Source organism: Myotis brandtii, unplaced genomic scaffold (genome assembly GCF_000412655.1).
Source record: "Myotis brandtii unplaced genomic scaffold, ASM41265v1 scaffold915, whole genome shotgun sequence".
NCBI lineage: Eukaryota > Metazoa > Chordata > Mammalia > Chiroptera > Vespertilionidae > Myotis > Myotis brandtii.
In genome coordinates, this window is record NW_005371769.1 from 739,294 (window position 1) to 751,079 (window position 11,786).

The following is an 11,786-nucleotide window of genomic DNA, read 5'->3' on the forward strand; positions in this document are numbered from 1 at the left end:
GATGTACATGTTTACATCCGGTTTTAGAATTGCATTATTGATCATGAGTAACGTGAGTAATAATATTACTTGAGTGATGCCCAACTCTGGCCGTTGCGAGAGACAAATATTTGAATTATGCAATTTTTTGTCTCTGTCGATGCGTGTCACCCAAAATGAGTTCGCGTGTCACCTCTGACACGCGTGTCATAGGTTTGCCATCACTGGTCTAGGTGGATCTTCCTGGAAAATGTGCTGCTGGTCCCGTGCATAGTTCTTTGTTCTCATACCCATCCTCTACCTCCTCCCTATATCCTGTCTGTCCTGAGGAAATTCAGTAACCCACTGGCTACACGCTGTTATGCTGAAGATGGATCCCAGAGGCCTGTCTCCTACACCCATGTAATCTTTGTCCTTGTGAGGAGACAGAAGAAAGTTAGGTAGGTAGGACCACGGGAGAAGGAAGTGAAACCGGAACCCAAGTAGGCAGAGTTACTAAGGCACCCCAGCTGGGCGGGTGTGGCTATTGCTAAGACAGGCAGCTTGCAGATAACCAATCCCTAGACCAGTGGTTCTCAACCTTCTGGCCCTTTAAATACAGTTCCTCATGTTGTGACCCAACCATAAAATTATTTTCGTTGCTACTTCATAACTGTTGCTACTGTTATGAATAGTAATGTAAATATCTGATATGCAGGATGGCCTTAGGCACTGTTATGAATCGTAATGTAAATATCTGATATGCAGGATGGTCTTAGGCGAACCCTGTGAAAGGGTCGTTCAACCCCCAAAGGGGTCGCGACCCACAGGTTGAGAACCGCTGCCCTAGACAGTGAGGCATATAACCAATCCCAAGGATGTTATTAAGGCAAAATTCTTTGAAAGTGAAGCATCCATCTTATATAAAAACTGCTGTTTGAAATTTTAACCCTGCTATTTGGCTTCTGCAAAGGCAAATAATAAGGAAAATAAGATGACTCCCATTCCAGAAAGGCCATAAACTGTGCCCCAGACGGAGTTGGCAGTGCTGGCACCAGGCCAGGCCTTGAGATATGGTCTCTTGGCCCCTTCCCAGCACGCAGGCCTTCTTTCTCAGAAGGCCTGGAAGTCTCATTCCAAATTTGGGAGACAAAGGACTGGAAAAAGTATAAATAGAGAAGTTTCCTCCATGTTGGAGACCCAGAATTTGAAAGACACATTTTTCTCTGGGCCTGCGCAGAATTTAGTAATTGAAATGTAACACCCTTTCTCTAAGTGTGGCTTGGTTTTTCTCTGGTCTTCTGTAACAAAAGGACCAACCAGGAACTAACAAGCATATCTACAGAAAAGCAGGTGCCCTTCCTTCTCTCCCATCTCCCCTGCACGCAGGGGGTTCAGGTGGGGGAGCTCATCCCTGTGCCCGCGTGGCTATGGCTTTAGTTCACTTGGAGGCTCTCAATAAACTCTGGATCCATTAACCATTTTTGTCCAAGACTTCATTCTTCCATTTTGAGAGCCAATGAACTCGGACTCAACATCCACATTTTGGTTTCACTTGTACCCCATAGAGGCAGCTGGCTAACGAGGGCGGGTGCAGAGCAGATTTTCGTGGCTGACGTGCTGCTCCCCCACGCTGCTGGCAGGATTGGAATAAATGCTCATAAATTATTCAACCCTGTCCCTGCTTAATTGGCTCAAGTAGTGACAGGCAGCCCGGACCCCTGGTGTCCAGTTTCAACAGCTCAGAGCTGCTGTGAGTGACCGCTGGGCCTCCACCAAGGCAGCTTCCAAACCTGCAAATGCTTCCGTTGTTCCTCGGAAAAGTGCGGAGCATCCGGGATGCCAGGGGGCCGCACTCCCAGGTTACCCGCCCTCCAGTCCGCATGTGTCCTGTGCCCCATGCCCCTGGGGACAGTCAGACTCCAGACCCCATTTGGGAGTGCAGGAACAGCCCCTATTCGGGCCAGCACAGGACCCGAGGGACACAGGTCCCCGGGTGGAAGAGTGGGGAGCCGGACTGCGTGGTATCCATGCTGAGCAGCAGCCTGGCCCTCAACAGTAGAGCACTGTCCGCAGTGGGGCTGAGCCACAGAAGGACACAGCCACCGCCCAATCTGTGTGTCCAAGGCCGAGAAAACACATTTAAACTGCAAGCGGACGCCATGCCCAGCACTGGGACAAGACCCAGAGCCACCCTGAGAACAGGCCAGGGACGCGTCAGGCGCTTTGGAGATAGACAGTGAACCAGACGGGTCCCTGCACCTGGACAGCCAAACAGGTACCGCTGGGCCCAGAGCAGAGAGGGAGGTCTAGACCAGCCCACCTGCCAGGGCCCCAGGGCAAGAAGGAAGAGAAAGATGGGGTGGGGAGCTGAGTCTGAGGGATGGTGTAAGAAATAAGGCGAGCCCCCACATCCAGGGGTCCCCGTAGAACACAAAACATGCCCGGGAGCCTGGCAGCATCTTTCCTCCTGCAGGAGGGTGCGCACATGGCCTGGGAGCATGCGCACTGAGCAGGCGGTCTGCTCGGCTTTTGAATCCTGACTCATGTGACCTGTCCTCACTCCTGATTGGAGCTCAGGCACATGGCCGTCCGCGATTGGCTAATTCAGAGGGAGGGGTGGGCCTTTGCCATTACAAGATGGCGGTCCCCAGGGAGCTGGTCATGGGGCCAACATGGCGGCTGTCTAAACTGTTCTTTGACAGAAAAGGTGACTAGTTCATTCTCACAATTCCCCCCTTTTCTTTATTCAAACTCTGTCTTCGAACTCGCTGACATCCATTGACTTTCCTGCTCTGCAGTGTCCAGGAGGAGACTAACTGCGGTTGGGTCCATGCGGTTCCGATTAGCCCTTGGATAAGACCCCCCACACGGGATGCTGCGACACCCATCACTGCAGCTCCCAATCAAAGGGGTGAGGGTGGACACCATCGCTCCCTTTCCCTTTCCAACCATCGCTCCAGGGAATCGGAGAAGGAGCCTCGGGCCCAGGCTCCCGCTCACTCGTCACTAAAGCTGCCGGTGCCTTAGGCTCAGCGACGGTCCGTGTGCCGTGTTGTCAGGGACGAATGAGCAGCACTGGCCCCAAGCCTGCTGCTGGCCTCTAGCTGCTCACTATCCCTTTAGCTGCGTCTCTAGTGTAGTTAACAAGCCTTTGCTGGTTCTAGAAAATATCACTAATCCACCACATTCCTGTTCACAGTGGCCACCAGCACAGGACAGACTCAAACCCTGCGGCAATCTGACTTCTAGCCTTAAACTCCTTGGCGCCCCTCCGGGAACCCCAATGGGATCTGTGTGTATATGGGGATCAAAGGGGCCCCCCGGACTCTCTCTCCTCCTCCTAGTCTGTCTGTCCTTTGAGAAAGGTTTAGGATGTGCCAACGTGAAAGGGATAGCCAATTGTATCAGAGCACAAGTTCCACTCCAACTGCTGGGCAAGGCCCAAGTCAGGGTCCCCATGACACCACCAGACATCAGCACGGGGCGTCGGCAGTGCAGCATCATGGGCTTCTGAGGATGCTCGGCCATTTATGCATCTGGATAATTTTCTCATAAACTCCGAGCACTGTTCCCCCCTTGAGAGGCAGGAGGTATAGTTTACTTTGGAGGGCGGGGCCAGATAGTTTTGGGGGGTCCTTGCTCGTTACCTCTGTTGAATAGGAACAACAGGGCAGAGTCTTACAGGAAGTGTTTCCCAGGTGGTTTCCTCCTGGGACAAGGCAAGCACACATTCCATCCCATTACTGTCTGAGGTCCATCCAAATGGGAATGGGACCACTTGGGCCTCTGGCCTTTCTGCTGTGCAAGCGTAACAGTCACTTTTAGTTAGGGCGAGTACAGAATATCTAATCCATTCCACCCAGGCTTTCATTCCCTTATAACCTACTTCTATTTGCATGGTGGTGGCAGTGGCCTAGGAGATCTTGTCCTGTGACATCTACTCCTAAATCTAGTCCTAGCCAATCTTTTGACCTAAAGGCTGAAATATCCAAGTCATTCAAGTGATCTATAATCAATAACTTAACTGGGTAAGCATGATCCAGATTGTACACATTTCTCCAGCCCACATTGTAAGCCCCTGCAATTTGCCAGATTCCTAAAGCAAATAGAGCCCAGTACATGATGCTTATTAAGACAGCTCACAGTTTTTAGCATCAATTTCAAGGGGACATGTCCTGGTATGGCTGTCCAAGTTGAGGTGTGTCCGCCCTTAACCCGTGTGTGATGGGTCCAACCTCGCTCTGCAGTCCAAACAGCAGTCTCTGTGGTTAGCTTTTCTGTACAGAGATCTATGTCATTCTGAGCCTCTTTTAACAGCTCTTCGACACTTCTATCCTTCCAGTTCTCTAACTTTTGCAATTTTCTTGAGATGTCAGGCCAACTATTGGTGACAAAATGTAATTTTAATATTCCTTGGCCCAACGGGTCCTCAAGGTCTGGCCCAGAGTACTTTCTCATTTAATCTTTTAGTCTTGGTACAATTCAGAAGGCCCTTCTTTGCCTTGCTGAATATTAAAGGCTTTATTTAGGTTCCGAGACCGGGGAACTGCTCCCCTAATCCCTTTAATTATTAGTTCCCTGAGAGATCTCTCGTGTCCCATATGGGCCTCGTTGTTAAGGTCCCACTGGGGCTCCCGGGTTTGGAATTCTTACATCTGCTGGAAGCACACCAGGGCCAGCCAGGTGCTCCCTTTCCCAGATAGCCATAGCCGACCTTCGAATCATTCCCCCTTCTTTTCCTGAGACTAGTATTCCCACGATAGACATTAACTCGTTCTACGTATACACTTGTGGGCCCCAAAATGGGTCTAGCTGGTCAGCTAAGCCATGTGGGTCTTCCAGCAGAGGTTTTAACTCTTTTCTTTTTTCTTTTTTCTTTTTACTGCTCCAACTCCTTTCACAGCCTAAAAAAGCTGGTATCTGCTGGTGCCGTGGCCTCAGGGCCGGTTGGAACCTTATCAGGATAGGTCTCCTCCTGAGGGGGTGGCTGGAATTGTAAATTGCCATCTTGGATGTTCCCTCAGATTGTCCCTCTGTTGCACAGGGAGGGGAAGGCAGGACAAGGGATCCCCTTCTCTGTCTGTCCTTGTTCTCTTTAGGCTCCTCTGCCTTTACAGGGGAAGGAGGACTGGCCCCTTCCTCCAACAGAACACAGTCAGTCTCCTCTTGAGTGACTGGACTTTCATTATTAACAAATTTATAATTATTACTGGAATGCTTTATCATAAACCCTTCATTTTAGTTACATCTATTTATTATATCTTAACAACTTTTAAATTTTAAAGCCAACTATTAACCAAAGCATTTTCTTGACCAATTTTGTAACAGGGATAACTCACTAGTCTTTAATGTGAAAGTACTATTTTATTTTATTTCCCTTTTGAAAGCAGGAGTGCCTCCACCGCCTCCCCTCCCGCCGCCCCTTCACTGCTAGAGGGTACTTCTCCAGATTGTTCCTCCAAGTGTTATGGGGAAAAATAGAACACTGGGGACTAGTTATGGTTATGGGAAATATTAATTATGCTGTTAACCATGATTGCCCTTTCTGTTCAAAGAAAGGGCATACCAACCTGGCTGGGAGTTGTACGCCCCCGGGACCTGGGAGTCAGCCTTGGAATGCGGTCCATCCTCATTCAAGAACTGCTCATTATCATGGAAACATTAAGCTTGTTGCCCAACCCAGCTTGTATAGTTTACTTCCCCATGCCTGTAATCCCTACTTCCCCCTGTTATCTTTGTCCCTATATTCATAAACCAAGGAAGAGTAAACTAAAGTCCATAAAAGATAGAAAGCCAAAATTACATTACAGACACACAGACAGAAATCTCACTAGCTAAGAGTTTCTGGCAGGCTAACACCCTGCCAGGGAGAGCAGGATGAATCTCCAAGATTAAGAATTCTTGGCAGCTGCTGGGACATTCCTGCAATCTCTGTCACCGTGTTCAGCCTCACCACACATAACTGGGCTTCCCCAAAGCGGGACTTGCCCCATTTTTAAACAAATTAAACAAACAACAAAGAGATATAAAACATAAACAGGAACACTCTAATACAGGTGTGTGCAACATACTAAAAGTTTACACCACAGAATGCCCTGTATTAAGAGCCATTAAAGCAGAGCAATGTCTTCTGTCCCTGGTTTGGGAACTGCCCCTCCCCAGAACCTCAGCATTCTCCCAATGGACTATTTTGGGGGAATGTATTCCCTAGGCCTAGAATTTCTGCTTCCCATCCTTGGCAGGTCCCTGGTGACTATGTACTCAACCCCCCATGTTGGAGGTTTCTCGTACTCCCCTGAGATCTGCTTCGTCCCTCTCTGCCGCTTCCCTTGCAGGAGAATGGAACCGCAGATCAGAACTCCACACTCACTTTATGTCCAAGACACATCCCAGTCACATATGCCCGACCTCCGAGGACACCCAATCACCAAAGTAGTTCTTAGTCCAATTCCCACCTTGGCTCATGCATGAGGTCACCTGATTGACGTGGGTCTTGCTTGGGCCCTTCCTGCATTGCTGGCTGACTCTCGATCCTGAGCTCAGAGTCCTCCCAGGGGTGATGGCTGTCCCACCTCACCGAGGCCGCTGCAACTTGGCAGCAGGGCACACCTCCTCAGGAGAGGGGTCCAATTTCCCCCTGTGATGACAAACGGGATCCTGGACGCACCCCCAAACTGTAAGAAATAAGGTGAGCCCCCCAAGTCAGGGGTCCTGGTAGAACACAAAGCACACTGGGAGCCAGGCAGCAGGCAAATATCTTTACTTCCAAGTGGAAGGGTGCACACACATGGTCTGGAAGCATGTGCACCCAATAGGGTGTCCGCTCAGCTTTTTAATCTGATGCACGTGACCTGTCCCTCACTCCTGATTGGAGCTCAGGCGCACAGTCTTTCATGATTGGCTAATTCAAAGGGAGGGGTGGGCCTTTGCCATTTCAAGATGGTGGCCCCCAGGGAGCTGCAGGTCACACGGTCAACATAGCGGCTGCCAAGTCACTCAGCCCAACATGGCGGCAGCTGAACTGTTCTCTGACAGAAAAGGCGACTTGTTTATTCTCACAGCGGGAAGTTTGGTGGCTTAATGGCAGAACAGGAAGGCGCCTGAGGGCCGCGAGCCTGCTCCCTTGCTGTCCCAGCAGCAGGCCCCTGGCGCTGGCTGCTGGCTCCTGGCTCCTGGCTTTGGAGCATGAAGAGCTATTGCAGATGTGTCTTTGTCCTCCACAAGCAGAGCTGGGTTTATGGAGAGACAGCTCCGGGCTCAGCTGGGAGCACGGTGGGTGGGGCAGCAGGAGGTCGGGTCCCTGCCGGGACAGGAGCTGTGGTGTCGGTGGCGTCGGGCCCTCTCCTGAGCCGATGGCCTCGGCTTCGTCAGGATGAAAGTAACAAAATGATAACCCGCCCAGGTGCTTTTGACCATCCACGTAGAACATGCTGGCGATGAAACGGGGCCACGCTGCCTCACAGGCAGGGGGCACAGCTGCCCCTCCTGGCGGGACTCACTCTACACGAGTGACGCTAGTTCAGGGGACGTGTCCGGCTGTGTCCACTCAATACGCTAATCAATAGGACCTAATCGACAAGGTCTGCGTCCCCTTCTACAGGCACCGCACTGGTCCTGACTCCTGGCTCCCGTGTGGAGGCTGAATGCCCAGTGTTCCCTCCCCATAAGGGACCAAGACCGAGAGGGCTCACTGGCCCTCATTGCCCCCATGAGCCTGGGACAGGAGCAGCAGGGACAAGGAGACCAGATGGCCCAGGACCCACCGTGGGCCGGGGACCTGGGGACCTGGGGTGGGTGTATCGCAACCACTCTCCCTGCTGCTCCCTGTGCTCTCTGGCCCCAGGCTTGGCGGTGCCTCTGCCAAGCTCCGACTGACCCCAGACCCTCAGGGCACCGGGGCTCCCAGCGATGCCAAGCACAGCTTCGCCCCTGGCCCCGTAGCATCCCAGCACCAGAGCCCAGCCAGAGCACAGCCATGCAGGGTGGCCACTGCGGACCCTGAGGACGCCTCAGCAGGCAGCACCCCGGTATGCTGATGGCAGCCTCAGGGAGCGCGGATGCCGTCCGTGCTGGTCAGAGGACTGGAGTACGAGAGCCCTGCCCGCCCCCGAATGTGCTGATTTGAAGATCCGGTCCCTGGCACAGGGGGCCTCTGCCTCTGGAATTAGCCCCTAGGCCTGGAGACGGGATGGTGTGGACGCCCCTGGAGTCGGCAGGCTGTGGATGTTGGGGACCTGCCTTCCCTGCAGGAGCTCCCCCACCCAGGCAGGAGAGCTGGGCGTGGAGATCGGGGTGGAAATGCGGGGCAGGTCAGGCCCCACGCCCCTTGTTGGGAACACTCCTTCGCTGGGCAAACTTGCCCCGGAAATGGCCTCTGGGCCCACAGCCATCCCACTGGCTTGGGCTGGGGGTCGAGGCGCTTCCTCTCCCACCTCTTCCACGGGCCTCAGCACCTCAGACCCAGAGCCATGCAGCCTCCCCAGCCTCTGGCGTGTACCCTGCAGGCAGACGTCCACAGCCGCCGCCATTGTGTTGCCAGGCACCCCCACCCTCACCGTCTCCAGCCCATGTTTGTGGGAACTCAGGCCCCTGGAAACTGGTCCCGAAGGTGCTGCAGGGAGGGTTCACCTGGCCTGAGCATCACCTCAAGGCCATTGTCCCCGGGAAGCCGCAGACACCCCGCCTGGTGTCAGCAGTAGGAGGAGCTTTCTGAGTCTGCTGCGCTCGCTCCCCTGGTGAGGACATCCCTGCTCACCAAGCCCAGGGTGGGGGGTGGGGGTGGGGGCGGCTGCTCAGTTTACGGGTGGGAGGCTGAGCCTGGCCTGAGATCCTGTGGCAGAGGGGCCGGGGCTGGAGCTTCCCAGCTCGGGGTCTTGTGGGTCACACGTGCCTCCCGAAAGCGGGGGCCCCAGGGCGCAAGCTGGAGAGGGGCCTTAGCCCGGCCCCAGCTCTGCCGGGGCAGAGCCCTCCTTGCTCAGGGCGTGGTCGGGCCCAGGGGCCAGCAGGGGGCAGGTCCCGATTCCCAACCCAGGAGGGGCTCCTCCCTCCATCGGAGGCCCCAGGCCTGCGGTGTGGGGGCTTCACGGGCAGCAGCCAAGCCTGGTCTGGGCAGGGTGCACGCCAGAGGGCGGGGTCCAATATGATGTGATGAGACTCCAAATGGGCCATTAGTTGGGGGCTCAGACCGAGCCAAGCATGAGGGACTGTGGCCAAATCCTGATGTGCTCTTGCGTTGCCTCAGAGGGGCCCGGCCTTGGGGGTCTCATGGCCTCAGTCCTGGGGACAGATCTCATGGACACAGATGGGGTCTCCTAGGCGGAGTCCATCTCTACTGGTGCCAGGTTTGGGGCTGAGAGAGCAAGGTGGTTCAGAGTTGAAGGAGGAGGAGGAGGATTGGAAGGAGGACTGGAAGCTCCTGGAGGGTCACTTAGGCCTTCTCCCCCACCCAGGCCTGCCCTCCGCCACAGTGGCCTCCGATCCGCTCAGCAGCTCCACCCACAGCAGAGTAATGAAGACCTGGCCCTCCCTCCTCCTCCTGTCCTGGCCCTTCCTTCGAGGGCGCTGCATGGGAGGCTCCGGCAGGCGGCCAGCTGGCTGGGACAAGGGCTTGGCTGTGCCGCTGGCCTGTCAGGACATTATCCTTTATTCACAGGGAGCTGAATGCCAGGGGCAGCGCCCGAGGGCTTGGCTGTGCCGCTGGCTTGAGGGGCAGCAGGTGTCAGAGACCTGTTGTTCAGGTTCAGGTTCGGGTTTGGGTTCGGCTGCCGGGATGGAGCCCCACACAAGCCTCCCGGCAGCTGGAGCCTGGCCCGTGAGCTCTGAAGGCCCTTGAGCTGGGGTGCTGCAGGGACCCCTTAGCTGTGGGCACAGGGACCTCCCCTTGAAGGAGCAGAGGAGTAATTGCCAGGTGACTCCTTACAATAGTGACTTAGTGGCAGTGACGATTCAGCAACTCCAGACACCCAGCCGGTGCCAAGTCCCTCCTCACGACAGGCCCCTCGCAGCTGAGGAAACAGGCTCAGAGGTGCCAGCCCTTATGCTCCCGTCTAACCCTCACTCGCTTGCTTGCTGGGTCAATGGCAAGCCTGGAGACAGACCCAGCGCTCATCATTTTTCCTTATTACAAGCAAGTCGTCACTCTGCAGTGTTCCACCTGGAGGCCGGGCCTCCTCTGGAGTGTGTCCAGCGGAAATTAACTGCTTCGCAGGGGGCAGGCAGGGGGCATGGGGTGGCGGCAGGGACACTTAGAGCTGGGACTGGGAGCCCAGCCAGTGGGGGATCGATACCGATGCCCAGATACAAAGAGCCTGTAGCTGGTTCAGCTGTAGGGTACCAGCTGCACTTGAAGGTCGAAGGTCTTCCAGGGAGAGGAGACCTGCATGGAGATGGAGACTCCAGCATGGAGCACATCCCCCGCCCCCCACCCCCAGGGCTGTGGGAAGCGAAGGACGCTGGGCTAGGTGTGGTCTGCTGGGCAGCAGGCCCTGCCTGGCTCCCACGGGTGTTTCCCAGCTTAAACCCAGATCGTGGGAGAGCGCCGCCTTTGGGCTGCTGTCCACTCCCCCTGCAAGGGAGACACTGGTGCTTTTTAGATTCCAAGCTGGGAAGCAGCCACCTCTCCCCTCCTCCTGGTCACAGCGCCTGTGCGGCCTCCAGGAGACAGGCACAGTATCTGCAGCGGTTCTCAACCTGTGGGTTGCGAACAATGAAAATATATCCTGCATATCAGATATTTGCATTGCGATTCATAACAGTAGCAACATTACAGCTATGAAGTAGCAATGAAAATAATTTTATGGTTGGGGGTCACCACTACATGAGGAACTGTATTAAAGGGTCACGGCATTAGGAAGGTTGAGAACCACTGGGTCACTAATGGGTGTGTGGAAGGGAGTGCGGTCCGAAGGGGAGACATGGTCCGATGTCACATTTCTGCAGCACCAGGCTTTCAGAACTTGTGCTACCAGAAACGGGCCAAGATGGCGCAGAGCTGGCCTCTCCCTCTGGCGAGAGTGGGGGCGGGGTGGTGGGGGATACAGACAGCTGGGTGGGGCGCTGTCCGTGGTGCTGAGGGCAGGGCCTGAGGGGTGTGGTGGCAGGTGGAGGCTTCTGGCCCAGGAGGACACTTGTTTCCCCGAGTGGTCAGGGTGGCCTGGGAGCTGGACACAGCACCCTTCCCACAAGGTCTCATGGGACTGTGTGCTGGACAAGGGCTCCTGCCGTGGGATCAGACCCCAAGGCCAGGCCAGGTCCCCCTAATAGTCGGAGAGAAGACACCCAGGCCCAGCCTAGGGCTGTGCTGGGCGGGGTCCCCTCTGTGCCAGGGAGGGTCCCTCGGGCAGGACTGGTTGAGGAGACTGCTTCAGGGACAGCCTGGTCGGTGACCCCACCCGGAGGGAGGGCAGGGTGGCCTCGCCAGGCCAATGAGGCGAGAGCCACTGAATTCCCTCCTGCTCCATTTCTGACAGGTGACAGGACGGTCGCCGTGGTGCGCACGATGGCTCTGACCCCTCCCAATTCCCAGCACCCTCGCTCCTGCCTGACCCACTGTGGTCATCACTTTCCCTCCTGGGGTCTCACCCCCTGCAAGTGCAGGGGCAGCCCAAACACCTGGGTCCTCTCGGCCGAGTGGACGGGTCCGGGCCAGCGTGGGGTGGACGCGCGGTGGCCCAAGTGAGCTTGGCCTCCCTGGTGCCCGCTTGGCAGGCCTCTATTCATCCCTCCACCCACCAGTCACCCAGCCACCCCTCCACCCACCAGTCACCCAGCCACCCCTCCACCCACCAGTCACCCAGCCACCCCTCCACCCACCGGCCCCCCCGCCA